Genomic DNA, 20,176 nt, shown 5'->3' on the forward strand with positions numbered 1-20,176 from the left:
GCCACCATGCCCAGCTAATTTTTTGTATTTTTAATAGAGACGGGGTTTCACCATGTTGACCAGGATGGTCTCGATCTCTTGACCTCGTGATCCACCCGCCTCGGCCTCCCAAAGTGCTGGGATTACAGGCTTGAGCCACCGCGCCCGGCCTTGTTATTATTACTTTTAAGCACCCTAGTGTCCTCATGAGTTTCATAGGGTTGCGTGCACGAGAGAATCTCAATAAATAATAAAAAGTTTTAAAATACTCATTAATTTAAGCAATACCCACTACATACACTCCCATAGACCCTCTCTTTCCACAGGCATTGCAATCTCTCCAACATGAGTATTTGTACGCTGTTCCCGCTGTCTAAACCGCCATTACCCACCCTAATTTTCACCTGGCTAACTCCTACTTTGCCTCTAGGTTTTGACTCCCTTTCTTCTGAGGGTAAGGTCTTAAACTCAGAGACTATTACAGGACCCACTTATGCTTTCATTGGACTCTCTTCTTGCTCTGATAATCAAACGTTTAATAAGAATTCTTAGAGTCACTGTATTTGCCTTAATACACCACCAAACTGCAAAAAACCCTAAGCCAGATACTATTCTTTTATCATTGGAAAGGTATGGACATAAGAGTTGTTTAATAAACATTTTTAAAAATGAACAGATAAATATGTCTATCAGAATAACTTTTCTATTATTCTCATCCTCCCTAGCAAATGTCTCATTAGATTTAGGCTTTGGTTCAATTTCTAAAATGAACAAAAAGGAAAATGACAGATAAGCCCATTAAAAAAGAAAAACAGACCAAAATCAAACAGAAAACTTGGATAAGTTCCTCCCAAGAGATAGCCAAATGGCCATTAACATGCAAAAGGTATTCATTAATATGTATCATTAGGAAAATGCAAATTAAAACCACCAAGAGACACCGATACACAGCTATTAGAATGGCAAAAAGACAATGTGAGGAATAAAAAGAATATGGAGTATCTACATTTCTTGTTTTGGTTGGTTGGTTTGTTTTTTAAGAGACAGGGGTCTTGCTCTGTCACCCAGGCTGGAGTGCAGAGGCACGTGACCATTACTCAATGAAGCCTCAAACTCCTGGGCTCAAGCCATCCTCCCACCTCAGGCTCCTGAGTAGCTAGGACTACAGGCATGTGCCACCATGCCCAGCTAATTTTTAAATTTTTGGTAGAGATGAGGCCTTGCTCTGTTGCCCAGACTGGTCTTGAACTCCCAGCCTCAAGTGTTCCTCCTCCCCTAGCCTCCCAAAGTGCTGGGATTACAGGTGTAATCCCTCTTAAGACAGCACTGATGAATGTCTCAACTGGGAAAGTTACTTAGGGAAACTGTTTGGCAGTGTCTACCAAAATAAAAATATACTCCTTAAGACTCAGCAATTCTACTTTTAGATACATGTCATACACTCTTTGGTATACATGGTACACCAATAGTCATTATAGAAAATTCACAGTGCATATTCCCATCTGTTGTAAAATGGAAACAATCCAAACATCTATCATCAGTAAAACAGATGAATAAATCTGTGGAAGCTTTTTGATAAACTCATAATGGAATATTATACATCAATTTAAAAAATATGAGTGGACCCCAAAAACAATGTTGAATGGACAAGGCTGGACTCAAAACAGCACAAGGTCTTGTGTTCAGGGACAGTCGTCTATGGTGACAGGAGATGGCACAGTAGCTGACAATTGTGTGAGGGGCTGCTGGTAAGGTTTTATGACTATCTGGATAAAAACTGTGTGTATATCTTCATTTTGCGGAAACTCATCCATTTGTACATTTGTAATATACACACTTCCTTGCATGTTAACTGAACTTTGGTCAAAAGGTGAACTAAAAATGAGTTAATAAATAAGTGCCCTCAACATTAAAAAAAAAAAAGTCAACACATAACTTAAGGTAGTTATGTGAATGCATTATATGAATTCATATAAATTATCTCACAAAACCTTTATGAAGTCTGAAATCCTCAGAACCAGACAAGTCATTTGATTCTATCTGCGATCTTATCTTAATCACATCTCTAACTCTTCTCTTCACTGGGAAATTCGATTTTCATCTATTTCCTGAATACAGACAACATATACACAGATTTAACATTGCCATAAAAAGTCATATAAAAAGCCCCCCCCCCCACAAAAAGAAAAACCACAAAACTTTTCAAGTGATGGTACACAGCAGAAACAGGATCATTATCTTTTTCATCACAATTGGAAGAATACGAAGGAAAGGTTTTCCTAAGTTGGCAACTGACAAAGATAAATGATACACATCTATACATGTATACGTATTGTAATACTTACACATATGTCTAAGGCAAATGGTCTGAGTTAAAAGAAATTGGCCAAGCAGCAGTGAAAGGCACAGAGGAGCAGGTGCCCTGGCATATCGATGATTGTCCACCCTCCAGGGATGAACTAAGGAAAGGGGAAGAAAGCATTAGAGCAGGTAGTTCCAGAGCTGTCACCAAGGAGCACTGTCATCGCTGCAAGGCTGGGAGGGTACACAGGCATGAGGTTATTCAGTGGTTCATGCCAGCTCCACACTACCTTTCTCAATAATATCACAGAAGAATGTGATAAATTAGGATTGGAACAACCAAGCCCAGGAGGAAACTTTTGAAAATCCTTATAATTACTGTTTTTTTAACTTAAAAAAATATATACACACAATTCATCCATAATAAAAAGGGAAATCCTGCCATTTGTGACAACATAGATGAACCTGGGGAACATTATGCTAAGTGAAATAAGCCAGGCACAGAAAGGCAAATACTGCATGATCTCACTCATATGTGGAATCTAAAAAAGTGGATTTCATTAGAAGTAGAGAGGAGAATGGTGGTTACCAGAAGCTGAAGTAGTTGGGGAGATGTTGGTCAATGAATATATATATATTTGCAGTTAGATCGGAGAAATACATTCAAGACATCTATTGTACAGCATAATGACTAAAGTAACAATATACTGTATTCTTGAAAAACACCAAGTGACATTAAAGTGTTCTCTCCAAAAAACAATATGTGAGGTAATGCATTTGTTAATAAGCTAGATTTAACCATTCCACAGTGTATATATACTTCAAAACATCAGGTTGTAAATCATACATACAATTTTATATCAGCTTAAAAGTAAATAAACTTGAAAAGTACATAGGCAACATCTTCAATAAGTGAAACATCAATCGCATTTTACCAATTTAAATTAGTAATGTTTCTGCACAATGATTTATTCCCTAAAGGGGCACTCACTACTGTTGAAAGGTATGCAAAATAAATCCATGCATATAATTTCCACAAGGCCAATTAACCTTTGGAAGTGGGTCACTGTTCAGATCATTTGCAAATGTAGTTTTTACTAGACATTTCCGTCTCAATGGAAATGGTGTCTGACTCCATAACATTGAAATAGCCATCAACCTGGTCCTATCATAGTGATTCAGCAAGGCCTGTTACACTGAAAAGAATCAGCGCTTTTATCTTTTACATGTATAGATAAAAACAATATCTGCCATGCTTTATTTATCTAACAGAAATTACAAAAACTGTATAAATTATTTTTTTAAAGATTGGAGAGGAAATTGTTTTAATTTATAACATATTAGGGGTCTACATTTCTGGGTCAAGGGTCTTCAAATGGGGACTGACAATTGAGGCAAACTAAGTCTTATTTTAGGAATATTTACTTACATATAAATATGTAAATAAATCAAAATGTTAACTTATGTGTCAAATACAAATATGCAAAAACTATGATTGGTCTTGTCTACAGAAGTTACAGTTTTGTTTTGTTGTTCTTTTTTATTATTATGCTTTAAGTTCTGGGGTACATGTGCAGAACGTGCAGGTGTGTTACATAGGTATACATGTGCCATGGTGGTTTGCTGCACCCATCAACCCGTCATCTACATTACGTATTTCTCCTAATGCTGTCCCACCCCTAGCCCCCCACCTCCCTACAGGCCCCTGTGTGTGATGTTCCCCTCCCTGTGTCCATGTGTTCTCTTTGTTTAACTCCCACTTATGAGTAAGAACATGTGGTGTTTGGTTTTCTGTTCTTGTGTTAGTTTGCTGAGAATGGTTTCTAGCTTCATCCATGTCCCTGCAAAGGACATGAACTCATTCTTTTTATGGCTACATAGTATTCCATGGTGTATATGTGCCACACGTTATCCAGTCTATCATTGATGGGCATTTGGGTTAGTTCCAAGTCTTTGCCAATGTGAACAGTGCTGCAATTAGCATATGCATGCATGTGTCGTTACAGCAGAATGATTTATAATCCTTTGGGTATATACCAAGTAATAGGATTGCTGGGTCAAACAGTATTCCTGGTTCTAGATACTTGAGGAATCACCACACTGTCTTCCACCATGTGAACTAAATTACATCACATCAACAGTGTGATAGCATGCCTATTCTCCACATCCTCTCCAGCATCTGTTTCCTGAGTTTTTAATGATCACCATTCTAACTGGTGTGAGATGGTATCTCACTGTGGTTGTGATTTGCATTTCTCTAATGACCAGTGATGATCAGCTTTTCTTTTTTTATATGTTTGTTGGCAGTTTTTTAAGTGGTTTTACCAAAGATTAACATTCAAACTTTCATTACAAAACTATATTTCTACTACCATACTATTAACTGTCTATGTGAAAACTTCAAACTGAACAGAGTTTAAGTAATTGAATGTAATTCCATTTCACTGTAACTCTCTTTGGATAAGTATATTCATTATAAATTAGAATAAAATTATAGAATTATCACAGAGAAAGCAGTTTCCATTTATGCTGTTCATGTTGAAAATCAGATTTCTTTGTCAAGAAGCTTACCTATAATAGGTCTTTTTAACTTACAAGTCCCTTGCAATCAAAACTGTAACGCATATGTTTAAACAAAAGTAGGAAGCAGATCAATGTAACTTTGCATCTCTTATAATCAGACTAAAATACAATTTTTCTTTTTCCTGGTAACATATTTTTCTTGTGGAAAATGCTTCCAATTTTAATGTATTTTTAAAAAATAAAAATGTACTTCTTACTTCCTCAGCAAAAGCAAAATAAATTGTCCAGACTGCAAATCATATTGAAGCCCCCTGGTCTTTTCTTTCAGGAACCTCTACAGCACTAACGTAAACTCAAGTCCGTGGTCCTGGCCATCGCATGTTCTCATCGCTCAGGGTCATGGCCTGGACATTAAATATAAGTGTCAGGCAGTCATAAAATCTTAACAATTACAAAATCTTTAGGGATCAAATATAAAATGACATGAAGTTGTGTGGGGACTGCAATCCCATGATCTGTGGCCGTGTCTTAAAGGGGTTTGACAAGCTGGGAAAGAAAAGAAGAAAAATCCAGTCTGCTTAACACGAGATCATTCTTACATGGAATTTGGTTATAAAAAAGACTTCACATGTCTCATATTTATAGTCACTAAAATATATTTTTATGCAATATATACTTCAGGAAGCAATTTCAGAAATTGTTTAATAACATTTGGTTTTTTTCAAATTACACAGTGCTCATAAATGAAAGCAATTCCCATAAAACCAAAGTATCTCAGAAAAAGCAAGCAGTCCATGCCAGGGATAGAGTCAAGCTCTCTCAACTCTACTCAACCTATCACAGCTGTGCTAAAGAAAAAATATAAAAAGGGTATCCTAATCACTACAGGGCAAATCCTACAAAGATGGCAGCAGCATATTAGTGATGCCTAACACATCTCACTCAAGGTCTTAGCATGAATAGGAAGCTTGACAAAAGGCAACGATTTAGAATGCACTCTAATTTTTAAGGAAGTTAGTGTTACAGCCAGAATCGGGAAAAGTGAACCTGAGACACATGTTTTCTAAGATTTACAATGAGGTAGAAATAGAGCAAGGAAATAATTGTTTAGACTTTTCCATAAAAATGTGGAATGGGAAGGAGATAGTACTGCTGGCCACTTCATTCACAATCTTGAAAAAAGGCTGACAAGTCTCCTGGTTTTTCATTACCCAAGAGCCGGACCCCTTCCAAGTCTGCTACTACACAGCTGTGCCAAAAGCAAATCCTATCTTGGAGAAAAGGTGGTTTTATGTAAAGACAGAGAAAAGGTGGTTTCACCTAAAGACCATACCAAGAAAAAGGAGATGTGGAAAGGAAAAAGCATTTTGGATTAAACCGAAAAAGAATGATCGGTGTCATGAGAAAAATCAGTTTAGTGTGTTATTAATAAGTTCGTAAAATTGCTACACACATCAAGAATGATCAGGCATTTGACTCAATAGCATTATCCACACTTATCAAGAAATAACAAAATATGTCTTACTGTAATAAATCCTATTCCATTAATTCCACATTAGTCTAGGGCAGTAAGGGTCCTCGACGTTGGCAGTTAATTGTAATTCCATAACGTGGAGAAACTTTCAGTAGAAGAGGCTACAAACAGGACACGATGTTCATTTGATAGTGATACGGGGATTCTGTAAAATGACTGCTGTCGGTAGGGGGGACAGGGAAGAGTCAAGGGAGTTCGGCAGCATAACATGATAGATCCAGAGGAGGGTTGGATCTGCCTAGTACAGGCATGGGAGAGCTGACTGCACACATCTCTTTACGACCCATGACTACACTGCAGTAGCTTGAAATTCATTCATAGTCTGTGTATTTACACCTGGGGAATCAGCAAATGCTACAAATAAGGGCCTTTTATTCAGAAAGTCACTTGCCAGTATGCCACCGGTTAGTTCCAAAGTACAAATCTCACTGATGTCTCCTATCAAGAAAATACAAGTGCTATAATCGACCTCAAAGGATTGATATGCAAATCAAATAAAGCAAGTGTGATTATCAGTAGATATACAAAAACTTCGGATAGCTATGACTATGAGAACTTTTAAGAATTGCCATCAAGCACAGATCTCAGAACCAATCTTAAAGAACTTCACCAATGAGGAGGTCTCCTTAATGTGGTCTCTAAACACAGTTATGGTCATCAGGAAGATAGTGAAACATGTGGACAAAGCAAGGAAATGAGCGCAGGATGAAGAAGGTCTTCATTCCAAGTGGCCTACATGCAAAAGACCTCCTTTAAATCTGCTGTTGTTGTGTCTTAGATATTCTAAACATACTGTCATTATAAAAGAAATAGCAACAATACTAGATATTAGTCACTAGCACAGCATCAGATGTATTAACAATGTATCTCTTAATCAAGATTAACACCATAGGCACAACCCAAATGATAAATCTACAAAGTACAAAGCAGACCGCAAGATGGAGAGACAGGAGCTTCTTGGAAATCATCACATAATACGGGGCAACATTCACTACAAACAGAATTTCAGAAAAAAAAAGAAAAAAAAACCCATAATTATACAGACATTTTTGTGCCCCACACAAAAATTATCTGTATGAATGTCTATACATACACATTAAGTCCCCTCTCTACAGGCACAATGGATTACACACAACTGAAACGGCCACCCGTGGCCATAGTACCTCTTTGCCTCCCACTTCTGCCGCATGGGATTTTTCAAATTTTGTTCCTCTCACTGAGAATCCCCTCACTTCTATACTTTTGCAACCCTATAATTTCATTCTCATTTTATTCACGTGGGCCCAAGGCAGGCTTTCCCACAGAACAGGAAATGGTACGGAGAATAGGAGGGAAAAGGATTAAAAAAAAAAAAAATCAATCCCCACCCACCCTACCTGGAGCCACCAGTCACTGCTACAATCCCCCCAACATACCCAACTCACATATAACTCACTGGCCACCTCCTTTGAAGATGTCTGGGGAAGTCTTGAATTATGAAGAAGAGAGAATACAATACAGAAGAAGATATTTTGTCGTGCTGAGACCTCATTCATCCACTGTGTACCAAAAAAAAAACAAACATGACTCTCTTCGACCCCTTTGCATCCCTAACCAATGGCAGGCTGCATCTCTAACCAACGGCAGGCTGCATCTCTAACCTCTGGTGTTGGGGCTCAGGCATCAGTAAGCTTCAAAAGCCAACAAGCTGATTCTAATGTGCTCCTGGCTCATTCTTACTCTTCCCTCTGCACTAGTGATTCTCTGCTCTATCTGCATATTCGCAGTTTCCTTTGGGAAGCTTTAAAACATACAGATGCCCAGGCCCTACCCTTAGCCTACCGTATCAGAATCTCTGGGGATGGAATCCCAGTATGGAATACCTTTCGCACAAAATGCCTAACTGAAGTGATGGTTGAAAACAAATGCTCTTCACCTACAGATGCTCAGTTTTGTTTTTGATAATTTTAGAGAAACTTAAAACTATTTACATGTTTGCTAAAAAACAGACTTACAGGAGAGAAACTCAGAGAATATTTTCTTCTCTGCTTATTGGCAGGTGTATTAGTTTCCTAGGGCTGCAGTAAGGAAGTAGCGCATACCAGGTGGCTTTTAAAAACAAAAATCTACTCTCTCAAAGACATGGATGCTGAAATTCCAAAATCAAGGTGTTGGTAGGGCCACGTTCTCTCTGAAGGCTATAGATAAGAATCTGTCACATGCCTTTCTCTGAGTTTCTGGTGTTTCCAACAATCACTAGTATTCCTTGGGGTGTAGATATATCACCCCCATCTCTGCCTCTGTGACATGGTGCTCTCCATACGTGTCTGTGTCTCTTCTAAGAAGGACACAGACATATTAGATGAAAGGCCACTCTATTCCAGGATGTCCTCATCATAATTCATTGCATTGGCAACAACACCAATTCCAAATAAGGTCACATTCTGAGGTCCGAAAAAGGACATGAATTTTGTGGGGACACTAACCCAGCCTTGCAGAAAGGGGGCTGACAGCTACTACAGCCAGAAGCTTCAGCTGTTCATTGTGGAGAGGTAGCAGATTAACCAAGTTTCTGGAGATCTCGAAGAAAGGGGGCATGTGAAATACATGCAGGGTTAAGACAGTTCCTAACATATCAAAGTACACAGAGATTCCAAGTCCTAACAGTTTATCACCACCAGTGCACTGCAGCCTCACTGTCACTCTGAAATATCAAGTTGTGTATAGCTTATAACTTTCAAATCCATATTTATACTGTCAGAGCTACAGCAATGCCCCTAAAACTTCATATGAAAACTCAAAACATTTTCCAATAGATACACTGTCATATACAGGGTTACCACATAATGGCAGCACCATATTCTAATTTGGGGGGCTTTGTAGAGTAAATAGGCTTTGTGGAATTAACCACACCTCAACAGACACATACATAATCATCAACCATATTTCAGAAGAAAATATGTTCTCAATTCCAACTTCATGTTCTAACAAATATCCAACAAAAAAGTAAATTCTCCATGGCTTACCGGCATGGTTGCCCATCCAATGGTTTGTGTATTTAATTGTACTCACTATGGAGTTCGTACAGAACTTTTGTTTCCAATTTAAAAAACGAGCATATGCACCATTCTGTCATGCTCAAAAACTTATTTTTGATACACTGAGAGCCCCTAACAATAACAGCAGCAATCAGCTGGACCATTGTCCAGAGAGGGCAGGCATGCACACATAATGAACACGTGGAATGAAAATATTTTTGACCAAAATCATAATTCCATAGGTACAAATTAGTTAGGACCCTGATATCTGTGTCTTTTTCAGCTTCAAGTATCCTATAAAATAACTGGCAATATTAATGAGTCTATATTATTCATTTTATTACTTTAAGAGAGATAGGCAACATTATTTGTTGAAGCCAAATTGTTTCTATATATGCAAATGTACTTGAGGGGGAAAAGGTCTCTTTAAAACATAGGAAATTAGGAGAGGTTCCAAGTAATCTAACAGATTTTCACTTATTTCAGCTTTAATATACTTCAAATATTTGACACTCTACAGAAAATAGCACCCACCTCTTCCCTGACACTTTTCAAACTTTAACAACCGACCGTTTTCCTAACTATGTTAAGTTCTCAACATAAATAAGGCAATGAATTCTCCCTGTATAAGCAGTTCAGAGAGAGAAAAAAAAAATCTCTTCTATTTACTAAGCTGACAGGTACTTTGATCTCTTACATACTCATTCAGGTAACAACGTATATATGATAGAGTTTAAAGCAAGCAAACTCCTTTGTAAATTTAAAGTGTCACAGAAGTCATGAACAAATGCAAATAAACTGAAAATGCAAGGGGGCTGTATGTCTATCCCTTGCCTTTGCTTACTTTGACAACAGTGTTTCAAAGTACAAGCAATGAAATAAATTCTTCAATTTGGCTGTGGTACTTGGAAAGAAGCTTAAAGCAGTTTAATAACAGCAGTAAGATTAAACCATAATTCTAAAAAAAAAAAAAAAAAATCCAAAGGTGGCAAAAGGAAATGCCTTTATGCAAATGTCATTGCTTCCCAACTACTTTTTTTATAAGAGAAGAAGTCTGTTGCTAATCCACTCAGATGAAGTGTCTGAATATATTTGATGCCCATCTACTGCCATAGATTCAAAGTCATTTTAAAGGCTCTTAGCTTTGCTAGAAGTGGATTGTGAATGTTAGTGAGTTACACATGTTGGACATTTTGGTTTGTTCAGAGTTAAAAAAACAAAAAGATAAAATCAGTAAGTAGACTAAACAGATGCAAGAGTTCTGGCACTGCACTGCATAGGCCTAACTAGGACATAATCATTTACTAACATATTGAGTAAGAAAGGTACCCAAGTGAATGCAGAACTTCCCGAGTTCATATACTGCCTTTTTATAAACAAACAGTCACTGTCATTAATATAAAATAATGTAGATTATACTGATCAATAAAGTAAATGAAACACATTTGACTGATTGGATGACAATACCAAAATGACTGTAGATAGAGCTAAACGATGAGCCCAAGTAGATATAAAGGCATCTAACTTCCTCCGACTTGACAACTGTCAGATAACCCCTTCTCTATAGTCCCCACAACAGGCTGAAAACGTTATCTGGTAAAATGCAAACAATTAAATAATTTGGATTTGCTAAGATTTCTCTAGTAAAACATTTGAGTTTTGGGTACCCTTACTCAGAAACTTGACCTTATTAATCATCAGAATTTATGCCAGTTATGGATACATTTCACAATGTATCCACAGATGTCAATTTCATATTTTTATTATAAAGACTGATTGCACATGGATTGCAAATTCATTCCATGAAAAAATTATCTTTAAGATTTTGAAAGAAAAAAAAAAAGTTTGCCTCGGAGGAAAATTAGGTTTAAAAACTTTGCAATACTTCAAGTACCAAAATATATGTGTAAAAAAAAAAAAAAGATGTAAGAGGGAAAATATCAGTTATTTTAATTCCAAAAAAGTGAGATTTCTTCATATCAACCTTTTTTTAGTTTCAGTCTTCTCTAATAGAACTGTACATAATTTATATAAAGCTTAACTTATATAGTGAAAAAACATCATCTCGTACACTTAAAATGGTTAAAATAAAATTTTGTTGTATTTCACAATTTAAAAAGGAAATTAAAAGTCATATGTAAGATTCTTCTATTATAAAATAAGGAACGAACAGTTTTCATCTTTGTAGGTTACATATGCATGTACATATTTCCATGTTAGATACAGATGTGACAATATACAATGTCTTAAAAAAGCTTAAAATTTTCTGTTAAATGTATTTTACTATAATTAAAACAAAAACAAATACTGATTTGGGACTCAAATATCATTCACCTTGATTTCTATCCAGAGGAATCTGAACGAGATTGATTTCAACCCTCTGTAATTAGTGTTCTAAAATCTACTTACATCAATCTTTCAATTTTCTGACCACTCTACCTCAGACCCACAGGAGACCAAAAGGTATGAAAAAGAGTCCAGGGTCCCATTTGTGCATCAAGTCGATCAGCTAGTCCCACAGTTAAGTCAGGTGCCCTGATACAGGTTTTGAGGTCCTTCCGGTGTGAATCACCACCTAGAAAAGTCAGGGGCCTGCCTTTGGTTTCTAACAGGAAATGGTGCCACTGAAGTGCAAATTCACACGGTAGGGAAGCTGCAGGGCTGGAGCAACAGCAGAGCAGAAAGAGCCAGCAAGTTAGACAGTGTTTCTGTTAAAAAATAAAATACAATAAAGAAGAGAATAGAAAAGGACAATAGGACAGAGATGCAGAATTAGTTTGACCTAAAATACAAATCAACTGTTTATCAATAAACCTTAAAAAAATAGCCTTATAGCTTGCCAGAGAATTTGTGAAAAAATACGAAGGCAATGAGAACTCAAAATGTAAATCTACTTCTTTCATATCTCCTTGTCTTCTTCTGTAATTTGTCTTCTTTTCTCTGTAGTTCTCACACTTCCCCTCTCTCCCTTTTTTTCATCTAATTCTACAGCTCAAGGAAATCCCCCCACTTCGCTATGACTGTTCATTCAACATGCCTACATTTTGTCCTGGGGGCGGGGGGAGAAGGGAGGGTAGGAGTGGCATATATAACTTTTTAAAATACTAGGTCTGTTCTATAAATGAGGTAAAAGCAAGCGAAGGAGAAAGACAGAGTACAGTTAGCTTTAACAGTAAAACTCAATTCGGCTTTAACAGCAAAACTGAAGATAAAGATTTCCCTAAGACTATTTTTAAATACCCTTAAAACCAAAACAGTGGTTTCTAATTCTACATGTAGTTACTTGGGCTTCAGATAGTTAAGAGCTTAAAATACATGGCACATTAAGAAATCACCATTTGAATCTACAAGCTGGAAATATATTTTAAAGTTTGTTCGCTTCTTTTTTCTTTTTACTTCAAAAACTGTAAATTTTCCCCATAATAGTTTCTACTGTGAGCATACAAATTCTTCATATAAAAAGTCAACAAGTTACATTAAAGAGTCTTTTTAATTTAGTTGCAATGACATGTGCTTTATTATAACTGTACTACCAATTCCAAATTATTTCAAGACATGACTAACCACTTTAATCCAAAACGGTATGTCAACAATTATTTCTGTCCCATGTAAAGAAAGAAGAAAAAAAAATGAGATCACTTAACATTGATTGAATTGACCAGTTTAATAACCATTATATCCATTGCTAGAAAATGGCAAGAAGGACCTTATTCATATGTTGCCTTTGGCACTACCAACCATCAGAACTCTTTTGAAAGGCACTTTAGTTTCAAGAGTCAAATACACTTTGACAGTCTGACCCAGAGAAAACATTCCTAGATTAATCCTACAACAACAAAAAAGGAAAAACTGTAAGTATAAAAAGCTAATGGAAACACCATTTATAACCTAAAAACTGGAAATAATTTATTATAAGGAAATAGCTGATTTAATTATGGTTGAAAACTGTAATGGACTAGCATGCTGCTATTATAAACAGCATTTAAGAAAAATGAAAAAAAAAGACCTTATTTTGCAATATTAAGTTAAAATGACCTGCATATGCAGAAGAATTAGTGAAATATACAAAAACTTCTGTCAAGTAAATGTGGTTTCACTAGAAATATTATCTTAATTTATATTACTGTCACAATTTCATGTTTTTCTAAGTACTTATAGCTATAATATATACACATATTTTATATTCCTAATGTTTTTAAACATTAAAATAGATTCCAAATGGCAATATTTATTGAAAGACTATGAAGACTAGTGAGGTCATACATATCTAGAATTTCTCTTACTATGATAAATACAAGAAACATGGCCGTTTTGTGGAAAAATGCTTCTTTGAGTATTAAAATGTTTATGTTAGTAAGATTTTACAATGCTTCTAGGTGCCGTAGAGTTACAATGTGTAAGAGAAGGAAGATAAGGGAATCACATCATTTTATAAGTTTAAATTAATAAAAGGAGAAAGAATTTTCAAGTTTTTTAAAAGGGGAATATACTATATGACCAATAAAAAAATCTCTAGAGAAATAGCAGTAAAAATATGTGATATAAAAAGGTTTACAGTTATCACTATTAATAGTTAATATTTATTATTGAGTACTAACTTCCAGATGCCCTGTCAGATGTTTTACATAGTTCTCTTTTACACAATTCTTAGTGCCACACTACCAAGTAGGTAATTCTGGTAACTGCATTTTACAAATGAGGAAAGTGAATCTCAAGTCAAAACTATAACTTGCACAAAAGATTACATGGAGGATATCTGATCAGTAATAAACAGTGGATTTAACCAAATCCTGATCCTACATTGCCTACCCTTCCCAAATACCAGTCTTTAAAAAGAAAGGTGAAAAACTTATCATATAAAACCAGCAACTTTTATTTCTATTTCTTCATATAAATGTTCTAGATTTGCTTTTCAACAGTTGTTTTTTTATCTGTTGTTGAAATGCAAGAATTGTTCAACTATATGTCAAGAAAATTTCACCATGATTGGTCAACTACTTAGTTTTCAAGGTTTCTCATAAAATGTTTTCAACTAAGTTAAAATTTTTCTTTAAGATTATAAAATTGATACAGGCATAAAATCTGATCACATTTCTATTTAAGTCAGACTTAACTACACCAGGAATAATTTGGTAGCACACACTGGATCACATAAATCTTTACTGTTCTCTGTAGTGTACAAGTCACCAGTGATTTCTAAGGTAAGTATTTAGGGACCCTATTAATGGGTTTAGGCATCCAGGGTACCTAGCATCACTCTTAGAGTTTGTTCCCAGGCATTTCTCAGCAAGTCTCATTCTAATGATCAGGAGAAGTCTGGCCCCTAGAAAGGACCTTGCTTTCCATAAACAACATCTAACGACCTCCTAGGCAGTTAATTCCATTCCTAAATCAAATGTTTGGTTCCCTATGAGTTAAGTTTCATAACTTAATCTCCTAAGAATACTGCTTATCAAATCTTACCTCTGGGCTATAGTTAAGTGTATACCCAGGGCCAGGCACAAGGCAGCTGAAGTGAAGAAGTATGAAAAGGAAGGAGAGTTGCTGTCACAGGCAGAGCCTGATTCACCCCACAGACGGCTCTAAATCTTTTAAAGGTCTGTATTTTCTTATAAGTATGTGTGAATTTCCTCCACAAAACTCCACAGTAGATCATTTTATAGCTCATTAAAATATGTTTTAAGTGACTATTTATTTTGAATTATCTCAGAACACTGATGGCCAAACATAGAAGTCAAAATGTCCTTAGAGATTTGAACATCCAGGGTAAAATAAAAGTCATGGATAGGAATGGGGTGGGAGTGTATTTTGTTTTTGCCAGTGTGGTAGAGGGCTCACTAGAAGAAAACAAATGAGAAGATTACCAGAAATAGAGTCCATTGAGGACACAGGGACTACCTCTTTGAGACAAAGCAAAGGAACAGCCAGTAAAGAAGCTGTGAAGGAAGGGCAGGGCAGGAGCAGACAGTGCCCCATGTTACAAGCTATTGCCTCTCTTTCTCTATCCATGATTCAGACTGTGCGTCTATTCCTGCCAATGTACAGTCCCGTTCAATACCAATTTCTTTCATTAGAAAAGAGGGCATTTAACCCTACCTTAAGATGGGTCTTAATTATATTTCCAAATACCTAGATGAAGATGTTTGAACACCTCTACTGTTTCAGAACAAAACCTTTCTGCCCTTTCCTCCCACACTGTCTCCCATTTTGGCCCCCATCCAAGAGAAAATAATTATATGGCACAGATAATATTTAAGCCAATTAGTATCAGTTCTTAGAAGCCTATAGCAAGCAATTAAAGATGCATTTATATGTTAATACAAGCCACAAAAGTAGCATTCTGCCATGTTCCTATTTCATTTCAGGGTGACATTTAAGATAGCATCATGCTAAATGCTTCACAAGATTTGTCTCATTTTAATCACAAATTTTGACTCTTGATGTACCACCTTGCCATGAGGAAACTGTAACTTAGAAGATAAAGATCTTGACTAATATCAGAGATAGAAGCAAGTGGTTAAACTCGGACCCAAGCTATAATCACTCTAATCCTAAACTGAATTTTGAATGGCTGCACTATACTGAAGATTATTGAAGTCTACTTCCTACTCTTTACAATATCTTCAAGGCACTATATATTTTTTGAATGCCACTATGCACGAGGCATTATGCTATATCTAGAACTACAAAGATTATATAAACAGTCCAAGACTCAGTGGATTCAGAGACTCAGCCACTTGCCATTTCTTCTAGATGGAAACCTTCCTTGGACCACCAAAGCCCATATTTTTGCTCTTTGGAAATTCTCCAAAATGTCTTCCTTGACTAAGTCTCCTCTAACAATACTACTGACTTCACATGTGATTTAAAATTCATTCCTACAATTTCTTGTGTTTGGATGGCTTCGTTAATTAGATTTACACTTAACAAACTTTGTTTGTATCTTCTGCTTTGTTCTGAATTACCAGTTCTACCAACAATATACTATATGTTGAGTTAAGTAGATAAAATCAGTTTGACAAGGGGGCAATCCCAGGTACATAGAACTAGATAAATCTTAATTCTAGGTTTATGAGAAATTATCATTATGTCTTTTTTATTTAGAGGAGGTATATGTCGCTGGTAATAACTTAGGTCTTAGGTAAAGTACTACTTCAAATTTAAAAAGATGTGATTTAAACCATTACTATTAAAGAGATGTAATCTTTTACCAAACCAGAATTTTTGAATGTATCCTTAACACATCGCCTGCTGAGTCAGATATAACCTTCTTCCATCTATAAGGAGTACATTACAAAACAACTCAAATGACGAAACTAGTTAATATCATGATAGATATTCAATGTTACATAGAAGATTAAAAGACAAAGTTACCTCGAAGATTAAATTAAATGATGATTTAGTGTTATGAGTGATTCTTTTCTAACAAGTACAAATCTGAAAAAAAAAGCATGCTTCTCAATTTTCATTCAGTTATAAATATGTATTTCAAAGATGAAATAGGCTACTCTAAATGTTGGGGTAAGCAACTAATTAGGTCTTCATCTTCCTCTATTCATTATTTTAGGTAAATAATTAGGAATAATCTCCTTTGGGAATTATTATAGGAGAAATTCCTTCACTGGGGTGGGAAGACAGACTACACGATGGCCAAAGCCCCACCCAAGGCTGAGTTTCTTAATTAAGAACTCTGTTCAGAAACATGCAGAGGCCTGCTCACACTAATTAAGCTCATCAGTTTTCATGTAAAAATCCATGGAATGCTGTTAAGTGCACTATAAAAATACAGTTTAAAAAGTGAAAATAAAACCCACAATATGTAGTAGGAGCTTCCAAATCTGTTAGGCACAGAGTTGATCACAGGAGCCTCCTTAACATTTCTAATAGAAACTGAAGAAGAACTTGTAGTAAACCAGTATAACTAAGCCTTGTAGAAGGCCTTCAAATACTTTCTTATATGTATCTAAATAAATGTATCTAGATACATTTACACATCTACATAAACACTTCACAGTGGAAGCTCTCCATTATCTGGTCTCACCTTACTTTAATTCCTATGTCTTCAGGAAAACCAGCCAACACCTTTCCGAACTGCACATTTCCAAGCTGCTCATTCTTGCATCTGCTGCTTGCTCAGGCTATTTTGCCTGCAGAATGTGTTCTACTTCCAGTCACTGCCTATCCAGTGTTCCGTGTCAACTCAATACTTATTTTCTCCATGTATCTTCTTTTTGAAACATGAATATTATTCAACATTACCCATCTTATATACAACCCCACTCCATGACCCAGGCCTATCTCTGTATTTTTATCTGAACTTTGTAACTTACCACCTGATCATGTAACTATCTTAAACACAGATTACCGCTTCCTGAAGTTTTGTATCCACACCTACCTTATCAATTCTGCATCTTATACTTTTTTGCTGCTGGCAGTGCTTGGTATCTATAAAATAGGACTAATAATATTTACTCAGAGGAATGTTATAACTAAATGAGACAATCAACATAAAGCATTTAGCAAAGTATCTAACACACAAGTAAGTGTTTAACATGTTACTATATATCCTTGACATAAATGCTATTTTGTAATCTACTTCCTTATTTAACAATATTTCAGGGACAAACTTCCATAGCAAAGAATTCAAAAGGACTTTGTTTTTAATGGCCACTTAGTGTTCCTTCTATCAATGTGCTACATTTATGTAACTATCTCTCTATTACACATTTTGATTGCTTCACAACTTTTAATTATAGTAATGATGAGCATAATTGTAGCTAAATCTTTACGCATACTCATAATTACATTTTTGGCATATATTCCTAGAAGTAAAATTTCTGGGTCATAGGGTAATCACATTATAAATGTTTATGCATACAGAAAGTATAAATTCACAAAGGCTTCATCAGTGCATGTACATGTGTAGTTATTACATTTTCTTCAATATGGCCATCTTTTTAATGGCAAAAAAAAACAACCCTGAAAGCAAAAAACAAAACAAAACAAAAAACAAACAAACAAACAAACAAAAAAACAGGCACTGTTTCTTTGACTACCAGTGACATGAAACATCAACTCATCTGTTTACTGGTCATTTATGCATTCTCTTATGAAATCCCAGTTCAAATCTTTTCCAATCTTTATATTGGGCAGCTGCTGACTTACATTAACAGATTTCTTCATAAAAAATGTTTTCACTGTCATATATATTGTAAATGATTTTTACCATTTTATAGTTTTCTATTTAAACTGATAAACTTTTATTATAGAAGTGTTTGAAGTAGTCAAATTCCAACGTATGATTTCTGGATTTGGAGTCCCTCTTTAGAAAGTTCTTCTCTATTACAGATTTACAGAAATATTCATTTAAATCTTATTTTAGTACCTTTTGTCTATTACTCTGATTCAGGTTTTATGAAGCAAAGTATTAGAGAGACACATCTGAAATCTTAGAGCATTATTTCTGAAAATATCTCAGGTTGGACAAAGCGTAATACCTAGGCAAACTACTGTATTAAGATGCTACAGAAGAGGATTTCTTTAAGATTCCAAGGTAGAATACTATATTAAGGCCCATCATATACACTGGCTTAATAACTGTCACCATTTTTAGCAATTAATTTTTATCCCAATCCATATACCCCTGTTCTGCTTTCCAGGCCTTTTTATCCCATAGCTTACCTCATATCTGTAGTCAAATACTACTTCCTCAAGGGAACACAGCCTCACTAGTTTCCTTTTATAAGCTAGCCTAGAATTTTTCCCTTTATTCAACAGCAGCTCTCGGGTGGAAGTGACACATATATATAGTCATCCCTCAGTATCTGTGGGTATTGGTTCTAGGACTTCCACCATAAACCAAAATCCAAACATGCTTGAGTACATTATGTAAAACAGTAGTAGTATGTAGCATTTGCATATAACCTATGCACATCCTCCCATATACTTTAAATCATATCTAGATTACATATAATACCTAACACAATGCAAATGCTATACACATAGTTGTTGTGCTGCATTTTAAAATTTATGTTGTCTACCTTTTAATATTTTCAATTTTGGTTGGTGGAATTTGTGTATGAGAAGCCCTTGGAAACAGAGGGTTGACTGTATTTATAATAACGTGGCTATCTGCACCACTGCAGGGATGATGATTATTTCTGATCCCCATTGCGGGAGCTGGCATCTAAATATGTGCCCGATAAATTGTCTCAAAGAAAATAGAATATGAAATGACAGCAGATTTTAGGATGAAAAATGCATTCCTCCTTTGACCCATTAGAAATGAATTTTTAGAATGATTATGATTTTCTTCAGCTTTTCTCAAAATTTGTGAGGGAATGATTACTTCTAAAAAACTGTGTAGTACCTGCTTTTTGTTTGGCTTCATTCAGACATCATATTTAAAAACAAACAAATGAGAACAAAACAAAAAACTGTACCATAAATTTGTCTTCCTCCTTTCTTTTGAGACCTGACTCTCACTCTGTCACTCAGGCTTGAGTGCAGTGGCACAATCTCAGCTCACTGCAATTTCCGCCCCATGGATTCAAGTGATTCTCCTGCCTCAGCCTCCCAAGTAGCTGGGACTAGAGGCTCATGCCACCACGCCCGGCTAGTTTTTCTATTTTCAGTAGAGACAGGGTTTCACCATGTTGGCCAGGATGGTCTCGATCTCTTGAACTTGTGATCCGCAGTGGCCTTGGCCTTCCACAGTGCTGGGATTATAGACATGCGCCACTGCTCCTGGCCTCATGTTCTTAAAAATGGGTAAATATCAGCATCTTTTCAGATGGTCTTCAGTTTTAAATTGTATACAAAT

The 20,176-nt window shown here is 35.8% G+C and overlaps 1 protein-coding gene across 13 annotated transcripts in view; it reads right to left on the reverse strand.

Moving 5' to 3' along the window:
• The window catches only part of KLF12 (Kruppel like factor 12), a 647,154-nt gene that overhangs the window by 338,026 nt on the left and 288,952 nt on the right, over positions 1–20,176 (reverse strand). For 2 of the 13 annotated variants that reach the window (XM_037736798.1, XM_037736794.1), the window contains exon 1: positions 11,764–19,838. The exons of 10 other annotated variants lie outside the window; for them this stretch is intronic. The gene's annotated coding sequence lies outside the window, so the exon portion shown is untranslated. Of the gene's footprint in view, positions 1–11,763; positions 19,839–20,176 lie in introns of those variants that run through there. One more of the 13 variants, XM_037736795.1, reaches the window with a different exon arrangement.

Source organism: Cebus imitator, unplaced genomic scaffold (assembly GCF_001604975.1).
Source record: "Cebus imitator isolate Cc_AM_T3 unplaced genomic scaffold, Cebus_imitator-1.0 Scaffold29, whole genome shotgun sequence".
NCBI lineage: Eukaryota > Metazoa > Chordata > Mammalia > Primates > Cebidae > Cebus > Cebus imitator.